Source organism: Salvia miltiorrhiza, chromosome 5 (genome assembly GCF_028751815.1).
Source record: "Salvia miltiorrhiza cultivar Shanhuang (shh) chromosome 5, IMPLAD_Smil_shh, whole genome shotgun sequence".
In the NCBI taxonomy this organism is placed as follows: Eukaryota; Viridiplantae; Streptophyta; class Magnoliopsida; order Lamiales; family Lamiaceae; genus Salvia; species Salvia miltiorrhiza.
This window is the reverse complement of record NC_080391.1, coordinates 43,481,015-43,491,792: the sequence shown is the minus strand read 5'-3', so window position 1 is coordinate 43,491,792 and position 10,778 is coordinate 43,481,015. Positions and strand designations below refer to the sequence as shown.

General features: G+C 35.5%; 1 non-coding gene across 1 annotated transcript; it reads left to right on the top strand.

Annotated features, from left to right (window-relative positions):
- Positions 1-4,690: 4,690 nt before the first annotated feature.
- Positions 4,691-4,762, top strand: TRNAG-UCC (transfer RNA glycine (anticodon UCC)). Its single transcript has one exon. It is a non-coding gene; the product is annotated as a tRNA-Gly (tRNA).
- The last annotated feature ends 6,016 nt before the right edge of the window (positions 4,763-10,778 follow it).

Genomic DNA, 10,778 nt, shown 5'->3' with positions numbered 1-10,778 from the left:
TTTTTAGGTTTTATGTGGGATCTCAATCGATTATAGCTAGTCTTTTCATTCTAGGAAGATATGTATGATGAGTAATTTTAGTTAATTAATTTATGATGTTTAGTTTCATATAATAATAGATCACAAATACTCCTGTGCAACCGGTTGCACCGTGCAACTGGTTGCCAGAATGACACTACTTTATTCCGGAAATGACACTTGAACATTTTAGAATGACACTACTTCAATATACAAATGACACTTGAAGACTTCAACATACAAATGACACTTGAAGATCTTCAAGTGTCATTTGTATGTTGAAGTAATATTATTCAGAAACCAGTTGCACAGGAGAGTGCATCATGTCTTTCTCCTGTGGCTTTTAGTTGAGGTCCAATTATTTCTCCTATAGCCAAAAAATACACGAACTTTGATAAAAGTTGCAATTTTCACCTGAACTTTCAAATTAGCCAAAATATACCTAAACTTATATTTTTTGTTGTAAATTTCACCTGAACTTGCAATGATTGAACTCCGTCGAGGTGAAATTTACAACAAAAAATATAAGTTCAGGTATATTTTGGTCAATTTGAAAGTTCAGGTGAAAATTGCAACTTTTATCAAAGTTCGTGTATTTTTTGGCTATAATCCCTATTTTTAATTAGTTGTAATATCCGTCGAATTTTTGACGAAAATTATCTGATGTTATAACTTATAAGAAAAAAGATGTAAAAATTATTTCATATTTCATCCGTCTCACTTCAAATGATCTAATTTCTATTTTGAATTGTCAATTACAAAAAAACGCCTCAATACCGGCGAAATTACCGACGGCGAAATTTCCGCCGGTAATTAGTGGCGGCCCAACGACGGGAAAACAAGGCTGGTAGTTTTTTTTGTTCACCGTCGACATTACCGGCGGCATTTTCCCCGCCTCTAATTACCGGCGGCATTGTCGCCGCCGGTAATTACCGGCCGTTCGCCGCCGGTATTTAGAAATTAATTTAATTTAGCTTTAAATTTAAATACTGTGGGGAATACCGGTGGCATTACCGCCGATAATTAGAGGCGGCATTTTGCCGCCGGTAATCTCTAAAATAAATCAGCCCCCAGATCCCCTTTTCACGCAGACTTACGCCTCCCTCCATACCCTCCCCCTGCCGCGCCTGCCCCCCCCCCCCAGTCGCCGCCACGCCGACCCCCAGCCTCCGCCGTCGCCGCCGCCGCCGTCAGTCCACCGCCGCCGGCCAGCCACCCCTGCAGGTATTATTTATCTCTCTTTCTCTTTATCTCTCACTTTCACATTTAATTAATTTCTTTAACATTTCATCAGTTGAACGACGCCGCGCCGCTGCCGACACCGCCATCGCCACCGCTCCGCCGCCGACCGCTACCGTACGCTTTCGTTTTCATTATTTGATTTATTTATTAATTATTTTGTTAGATTAAAATTAATATTAATTAGATTAATTTTAATTAATTTATAATATATGAAGTATGATTAATTAATTTTAAATTTGTTTTTTAATATAATTTTGTTAGAATCTAATTAATGTTAATTTGATTAATTTTAATTAATTTATAATATGTGAAGTATGATTAATTTTAATTAGTTAAATTAATTTTAATTTTACAATCTAATTAATAATTTGTTGGAGTTTGATTAATTTTAAATTAAAGTTTGATTAATTATAAAGCATGATTAATTTTAAGTATGAATTTGTTAGAGATTTATTTATGTTAAATAATTTTGTTAAATGAAGTATGATTAATTGAATTTTAAGTATGCTAGTATGTGTTTATCATGAAATGGAATTTTAAGCATGATGATATTTAGCATGCTAGTATGTGATTATTTATCATGAATTTTAAGCATGATTAATTTCAAGTATGATTAATTGAATTTTAAGTATGCTAGTATGTGATTATTTATCATGAATTTTAAGCATGATCAATTTCAAGTATGATTACATGAATTTTAAGTATGCTAGTATTTTGTTAATTGATATTATATATTGTGGGATAGATTTAATCAATTTCTTAAGGATCTTCTCCCTTTAACGATGCGTGTAACATGTGAGTCGTCCTTTTAACGATGATTTGAACTCGTATGTTAAGTCGCTTGCAGCCGGGCCCTTAAATGAGATTGAAACGTACTCCGGCTATTTTGTGAATGGCTATAGATTTCACATTACTGATCGTGATAGGGACAGTGCGACTGTGAACAGTGGAGTTTGCATTAAAGGCTCGGTCTATGACAGAGATGTGCTAGACTTTTATGGGCGTCTGCTCGAGGTTTGCGTGCTGGAGTATCCAGGGTATCCAATTAAGAAGACAGTCTTGTTCAAATGTGAATGGTTTGACTTGTCGGCTCAGAGAACTTCTATTGATACGGACTTCAAGTTGGTTTCAGTGAACCATACAAGAAGATATAAGAAGTATGATCCCTTTGTTTTAGCGAGTCAGGCAGTTCAAGTGTTTTACTGCCCCTATCCCAGTATGAACCAATCAAAGAAAAACTGGTGGTCAGCATGCAAGGTCAACGCAAGATCAAAGGTTCAGGTCTCTACTGACGCATCTAATTCAACATTAGATCAACCATTCCAAGAAGAGGTTGTTACTATTATGTCTACCCACACAACTATAGACATTGACCAGCCACTTCTTCTTCATCCCCACGGTGGAATCGTCGACATTGACGATGACGAAGAACCAAAATCAGATGATCAACCGTTGACATCTGATGACGACGATAGTGATGATGACAGTAGTGTTGGTTAGGGGACATATTGATAATGTATTTGTTTGTACCCAGTATTTGATAATGTATTTGACAATGTATTTATTTGTTTGGTTGATGGATAGTAGGGGTTATGCTGTCGAAATTTCGTTAGATTCAAGTAATTCATGATATTTTATGTGTGTCAATGCTTATATAAATCATTTTGAAACAGGTAACATGTCTCGCCGTAGAAGTATATTTTCGTTTGGTCGATCTGGTCGGTCTGATCGAGATGAGCAGCCGACTGATGACACATCTGCGACTCCTGAGACCCCCCAGGCGTCTAGTAGTTCACGGGATAGAAGGCCCAGCGCCCCTCCAGCTGCCACCATCAGGGCCAACACGCCTAGGGAAGCACATGGGAGGATTGTCTTTCAGAGGATGCCTAATGGGTAAGTATCACTACTAGAAAAACGCTCATAGATAACGGATTTTATCCGTTATCTATGAGCAAAAAAACCGTTGTGTATAGTGGTGTTATCTATTCTATACGTCATACACAACGGTTTCAAAACCGTTATGTATAGTAGCATAGATAACGGTACGATGCGTCATACATAACAGTACGCATCTGTTATCTATAAAGGTTATACATAACGGTTTTTCACCGTTATTTCTCTTCCGCTGCTGTTCGCGGAAGAGAAAGGGCTAGGGGGCCTCAGCGGCGAGGACGGCGGCGCAAACAGCTACACGGCGGCGAGGACGGTGGAGAATGGCTGCGAGGATGGGGGCTGGCGGCGACAGTGAAGCCCGGTTTGAAACTTCCCACGGGGTCACCCATCCTGTAATTGCTCCAAGCCAAGCATGCTCAACCTTGGAGTTTCTTCCACGTGGGCACCAGAAAAGAAGATGCATCTTGTTGATATGAGTAGCACCTATCAAATCATTTAAGCTCTCTTGGAATATGCAGTCTCATACTTGCATATTTTCAGAATCCCTCTCGTTCGGGTGTGTTCCGGTTCATCCCTGCGCCCCTCCGCTTGGAAGTCTTAATCGGAGCCGCTCATTGTCCGTGCCTCTTTGCACCGGTGATCACTCCTTACTTTGTCCCCGCCGTCACAGGCCCACCAGCTTCCGCTTGGTTCGTCCCCGAACCACACCGTACTGGGAGAGGTTCGGCTCTGATACCACTTGTACAGTCCGGCTCCAGACTTGACGGTTGTCCTCACAGACCAACACGAGTCATTTCTAGCGTGTTTTGTCCTCACTTGCATGCTCCCTGAGAAACTTCCCAGGGGGTCACCCATCCTGAAATTTCTCCAAGTCAAGCACGCTTAACCTTGGAGTTTCTTCCACACTTAATCATTTTATTTTATTAAATTAGATAATTTAAATATAAAAATTAAATTAAATATATCATTACAGTATGTAAATAATTGTACAAATTATAATTGAAATAAAATTAATGTACATATAGATATATAAATGAAGTATGTATTATAGTGGGACCTTAAAAAGTAAGAAATTGATTTATTGTTAAAGGACATGTAAGAGAAAAAATAGATGAGTTTCTAAAATTAATGTGACAATGATGTGGCACTTTGAAAGCTGAAATTTCAGTTTGTTGTTTGAGACACCCTTAGTTTCTACATCATAAAAGCCATGAATCAACTACTCATAGAATCACGCCTTGAATTAGGGATTGTCACACAAAGCACGTTGCGTGCTGACTTCAGCATTTTTAAGTTGCTATTTGAATCTCGAATAATGGCCATAATATTTTGTAGTATTGTTGATATCCCAGTTTTACTTCTTCTTTTCTAATTTTCTTTTAGGTTTAATTATTCTTATTCAGGCTACCTCAATTGTACACAATATTCAAAGGGACAATTGAAATCACAAATGGTTCTCCTTCATCGAGTCTGCTCAGATTATTCCAGCTAAGGAGATTCGTTGATATTTAAATTACTGGTTGTAAATTATCAGCAAGCGTTTGTAGTCCAACGGTTAGGATAATTGCCTTCCAAGCAATAGACCCGGGTTCGACTCCCGGCAAACGCAAATGTTCACCTTTTTCACATGGTGACCATTCATTTATTTATTTGTTATTATGTTTACTAGTAGTAAAATCATTTATTTTCTTGTTATCTTTTACTCTAGTACATGGTAATAACAAAATAGTTTAAGTCAATGTGACCATTCATTTATTTATTTGTTATTATGTTTACTAGTAGTAAAATCATTTATTTTCTTGTTATCTTTTACTCTAGTACATGGTAATAACAAAATAGTTTAAGTCTGGATTATCATATTTCTGCAACTATCTCTATCTGTTGTAAACTTATCTATTATATAATAGGATTAAACCTTAACCAATGTGGCATATCTAAAATCTCATCATTTCAAAATTTACCATATATAATCTTCATCATTTATTAATTAATTAATTATTACATCTATATAAAGATTCATTAATCATAATAAATATAATTAATAATAAATGTGTATATAAAATAATATTAACATTATATATAATCTAAATTAATAAATTTCATTATTTATTTTTTCTAGATAAAAATTAGATTTACATGTTTGATAAGAAAAAAAATTATAATCTATATAAGATAAATTATTTTAATTGAATGTTAGTGATTAGATGTATATTTGTTATTAATTTTATATTTCTCAATAGCGTACATATTATATGTATATGTTGCAATATATTATATTGTATGAATATATATATATATATATATATATATATATATATAATATTTATATTCTTAATTTTTAATAAAATTAATTTTAAATTAAGTTTGAATTGAGACATGCACGTATATGTAAATTATTAACGGGTCCGGTCATTGATTTACATGTTTGCATAATAAGGCACAAATTCTATAAACTGATTACTTTAAAACAAAATCTTATTTTATGTCTATCAAAATAATTAAAATTTTATTTTTATTTTTTATAAAATAAATCCATACATTTTATTTATATAGGGAAGAAAAATATATTTTTCATTTCTGCAAACTTTATTTGTTTCTGTTCGTCCAATAATAATAATAATAATAATAATAATAATAATAATAATAATAATAATAATAATAGATAATTTATGAAATTAGTAATGCATAAATGAAGAATTTAGATAAAGAACAATAGAGGATATGATGTTAAAATATATTAGAAATCTTTAATCATGTATCAAATTTATAATAATCTCAATCGAGTGAAGAATTCATATAAATCACCTCATTTCACATTGAGTATTTTTATAAGATTTCACCAAAATAAAACTTATACAAGAATAAGCTCTTGCTCTCTAAATTAAAAATCTACATTTAATTGGCGGAATGATTGAGACTAATACAATTTGAATTGTTTTGTCAATTTAATTTGACCAAATTTATTTAATTAAATACATGGTCTAATTAATTTAATTTGAAAAAATAAATTGGTTTGATTAAGTAAATTATTTCTTTAATTTAATTTGATTATAAAATAATATATTTTGTATAAAATTTTAAAAATAAAATTTGGATTCAGCATAGATTTTTTATGAAAATTTATCAATTAAATTACTAAATAAATTAGTACAATTTGAATCTCGTGTCAACTTTCTTAAGCTACACACGAGATGATTTTCAAAACTTAGTTATGGTCTTTCAAACTTCAAACGAGATAATGTTCACGAGTCAATTTTATTCTTTCAATTTTCAGACGGAATGATACTCGAAAATCAAGATTTGAAGATAATTAATGTTCACGAGTCCATTTTATTCTTTCAAATTTCAAACGAAATGATGCTCGAAACTCAATTATGATATTTCAAGCTCCACATGAAATAATGCACAAAAAATTGTCAAGATTTTTCAAGCTGCATACAAGATGATGTTTAGAAGTTAGTTATGATCTTACAAGCGAAAGATGATAATGATCTTTAAAGCTACACACAAGATAATTCTTGTAACCTAATTGTGGTCATTCAAAGTTCAAATGAGATGATACTCACAAGTTAAATTTATTTTTTAAACTCCAAACGAGATGATTCTTGGAATCCAATTATAATATTTAGAACTAATAATGCATAAAAGTTTGTCAAAAATTTTTCAAGTTCCATACAAAATGATGTTCACAAGTTAGTTATGATGTTAGAAGCTCCAAATCATACAATCTCACAAGTCAAATTTGATTTTTAAAGCTCCAGATAATGATGTTAAAAAAAAACTTGACGCATAAAAATTAATTTTTTGTATTTTAAGATCTAAACGAGATGATACTCAAAAGTCTGATGTTCAAACGTTAGTTGTCGTCTTCCGAACTTTAGATTATGTCACGACCGGACATAATTAAGGATAATTAAGCCGGGGAAACCGTGACTAATGGAGGGAGATTAGAAGCGGGGTAGAAAGGGGAATAATCAAACAAGAAAGGATCGCAGTATCATTGTTAACAACAGGGATATTTATAATATAACGGAGTTTTAGTCGTATAGACTCAAATAACTAGTAAGTTCGGATAACTCCGACTTATCCAAAATAACATAAAACTTCTGAGTACGCAGCGGAATAAGGTTCTGATTACATGTATGAAGACATGTAACCCTAGAGTTCATTAATACATAATAAGACAAAAGAGTCCCGCTCGTCACTTCATCACCATCGGCAGCTGCTCAACCTGCACATTTAGAAATATATGCAGGGCTGAGTACAAAAGTACTCAGTGGGCACATATGCCTACTATGAAATATAACATGCTTCGTAAAGTTGTAAATTGTCATGCCATCATAAACAGTACAGCAAGGGAGTTTTTCGCTAAAAAGGCCCAAGCTTACTAAATTCATTTGTGATTCTTAAAGTTCGTCTGCAGACTAAGTTCTCTTGTAATCTATCATATCTGGAACTGTGTGCCGGAGAGGTGGCCACCTCTCACGGACACTTGACCGGCCAACCCGCTAGATGACTCACGGTCACTGGTGTACACTAGCCCTGGCAGGATAGCTATCAACTGCTCAGGACCCGAATTCGATTTCATAATAACTGGCAAAGCCACATCAGATAGATATCATACCAAACATTGAAACATTTATGGCAAGACAACAGTTGAAATAATTTTCAGTTCAAAGATTTTGCAATGAAATATCTGTTCAAACATAACATTAAACTCATTTGATATATATGAAAGTAACCCACCTGATAGCAAAGCTTTGCTACAGATTAGTGACTCCTTGACGAGCTCTTATTCTTGCGCTCGACCTTTAATCCGAGAAAATAACGTAAGACTTTAAATCGAGGGAAAATTCTCAATTAAATGAGAATGCGTAATTAAACTATGCATGAATCTCGTATGCATGAACTATTATTCTGAGATAATAATCAGGGAATTTCTATTGTTAATCCAGGCTATCGGATTTAAACAAAAGCTAAGTCTCGTCTCATGAAGCCGGATAATTAACAAAAATTAATCCGTTCTCTTCGGGGTGTTCTAATCCGTCAATTAAATCCCCGCTCCTCGTAGTCAATAGAAAATAAATAAATACTTCAGCTTATTCGCTTTATAACCTCATAATTAATCGGCTTAATAAATAGGAATAAGTAATGTTATAAGATTAAATAATTAAAAGGCTCAACATAAGGCAACCTAATAATTAAGTAAAAGTGGGCTTGAATAATTAACATGAGAGGCCCAATTGAAATAATTCATCGGCTCAAGTAATTAAATAAATCTTGGCCCAATAAATAATTATTTGATTAGCTGGGCTCAATTACATAAATCAAACGAGGCCCAACGTAGATAATATAACAGCCCAATTAAAATAAAATAGATGGGCTTCAATTTAAATAAATTCGGCCCAATGAAATAATGTAATAAAAGCCCATCTGAGTAAAATAAATAAATTCAGAGGCCCAATCAGTAAATAAAATCGGCCCATATAAATAAAATCAGAGGCCCAATCAGTAATTAAAATCGGCCCAACTCAATTAAATAATAAGCCCATTAAACTAAAGCCCAAGGAAATAATTAAATTAGGCCCAATTTTCACAAATAAGGGGAGAAGCCCAAATTCTTTCCCCCCAACATCTCGGTTCTCTCTCTCTATCTTTTAATTCTCATCTCTCTCTCTTTCTAACAAAACAGTCGAGCTCTCTCTCTCTATTTCTTCCTCTCGTTCCAGCCGAGGCGCCGCCGTCGCCGCTCCGAAATCCGGCGAGTCAGCTTCTGCCACGCCAAGGTCCGACGCCTCCTGTTCTTCTCTTCTCTCTAAGCAAACACGCTCTGCTATCACGCACGCCTCTCTCCATCTCGCTCTACCTTCAGCCGAGGCGGGTGCCGCCGCCGCTCCAGAATTCGGCAGGCGGTCGTCGACTGGAAGCAGCTCCGTCCAACCTCGTCCTCAATTCCTCCTCCGAAGTTCTCTCTCTCCCATATCTGTTGAAGGAAACAAAGAGGAGCCCTAACTTCTGGAAATCGTTGCCGCGTTCTGGTCTCGGCCGCCTCCGTCGATTCTCCGAGTCCCGACACCGCTGCTGTTATAACTTCTTCTCCGGCGAAGCAAACTCGCGACGGCATTTCTGGAGATCCGTGAGCGCCCGTCACTGTGCTCAATTTCCGCCGAGCAGAGGTCCGCCGTTGCTGCTATTTTCGGAGTCGAAGGTTCGAGCCACGCCTCCAACTACAACTGCTGTTTCGCCGGGTCGCGGCTTGGAGCTCTATCGCCGGACGTCGCCGCTTGGGAGCGCCGCCGCCAGCCGCTGCTGTTAACAGCAAGAGTCCGGCAGCCGCCTCTCCCTGAGCCGCCGTCGCCGTGACTGAGCAACCGGCGAGCAGAACCGCTGAGGTCTGTACGTGCGCCCCTCCGACGCCGGTGAAAGCTCTGCCGTCGCCCTTGGTTCACTGAGCAGGGCAGTTGCCCATTCCCTCTCAGAAGTTAAGTTCCCTACTCTCACTTTACAACTACTACGTATGGTATGAATTGTCTGAGGTATTTTATGTACATGGTTTATCAATTGTGAGATGGTAAAGCTATGGTGTGAAGGTCAAAATCTGTTAAAGGTTATATGTTGCTGGTTCTACATGCTGCTATGTTCATTCTCACATATTGGTTTTGTTTCTATTTCGTCATGAATAACACATAAAACTGACTTTGGTTGATTGCTATGTCCATTATGCAAAATATACTCATCTTCTACTTTGTATTCTTTATCCAAAGTGTGTTTGATGGATGATGCGTGAACTGGAATTGAAATAAGGGAGTTTAGTATTTACCTTGTAATGTGTTTGAACTGGGTTAAGCTGAGGAATTTGTTGAAAAAAAATCTGAAATTGAATTGTATATTGTTCTTCTTAATAATTGTAGGCTAAACAAGAAGTTGAAAGGATTTGCTTCAAGGCTTACCTCTTCAAGGTACAGTTTGGAGTTGGAGGAAACTCTCTCTCCCTTTCTCAGCTTCTTCAGCACGTTTTAGTGAGGGAAGAAGAGACTTGATGGCTGGAACAAATTTGTGTTGCTGCATAATTGAGTGGTGGGGAAAATGGTGGTGAAAGTGGTGGGGAAAAGTGATGATAATGGTGTGGAGAAGTTGGGGAACAAAAGTTGATGGAAGAAAAAGAAATAAAAAAAATGTAGAGAAGAATTAATGATGTATTTTCTATATCTCGGTGATTCTGTAACTGTAATAAAATACTGGCTTCGATTCTGCTTGATACTGTATTTACATAAATCTCGATTTCGACATGTGATATCTCGCTAAAATCTATAAGTTATAAAATGAATCTAAATTAAATCCGTAGATTTAATTCGTTCGTTGTTTTAATATAAAAATTAAATCCGCAGATTTAATTAACTCACGAGTCGGAAATAATCCACGACTTGAGTAAAAATAAAATTTAATTCCATCTCGCTTAAATAAATAACGTGACTTTGCTAAGTCAGTTATAACTCTGAAATAATATCATTGACTGCTTTAACAATATAAATTCAGGATCATCAGCTGAATTCATATCAGGATAATAACTGGTTTCATTCACTGATGAACAATAATAAACACGCATTACTGGATTTAAAAATATA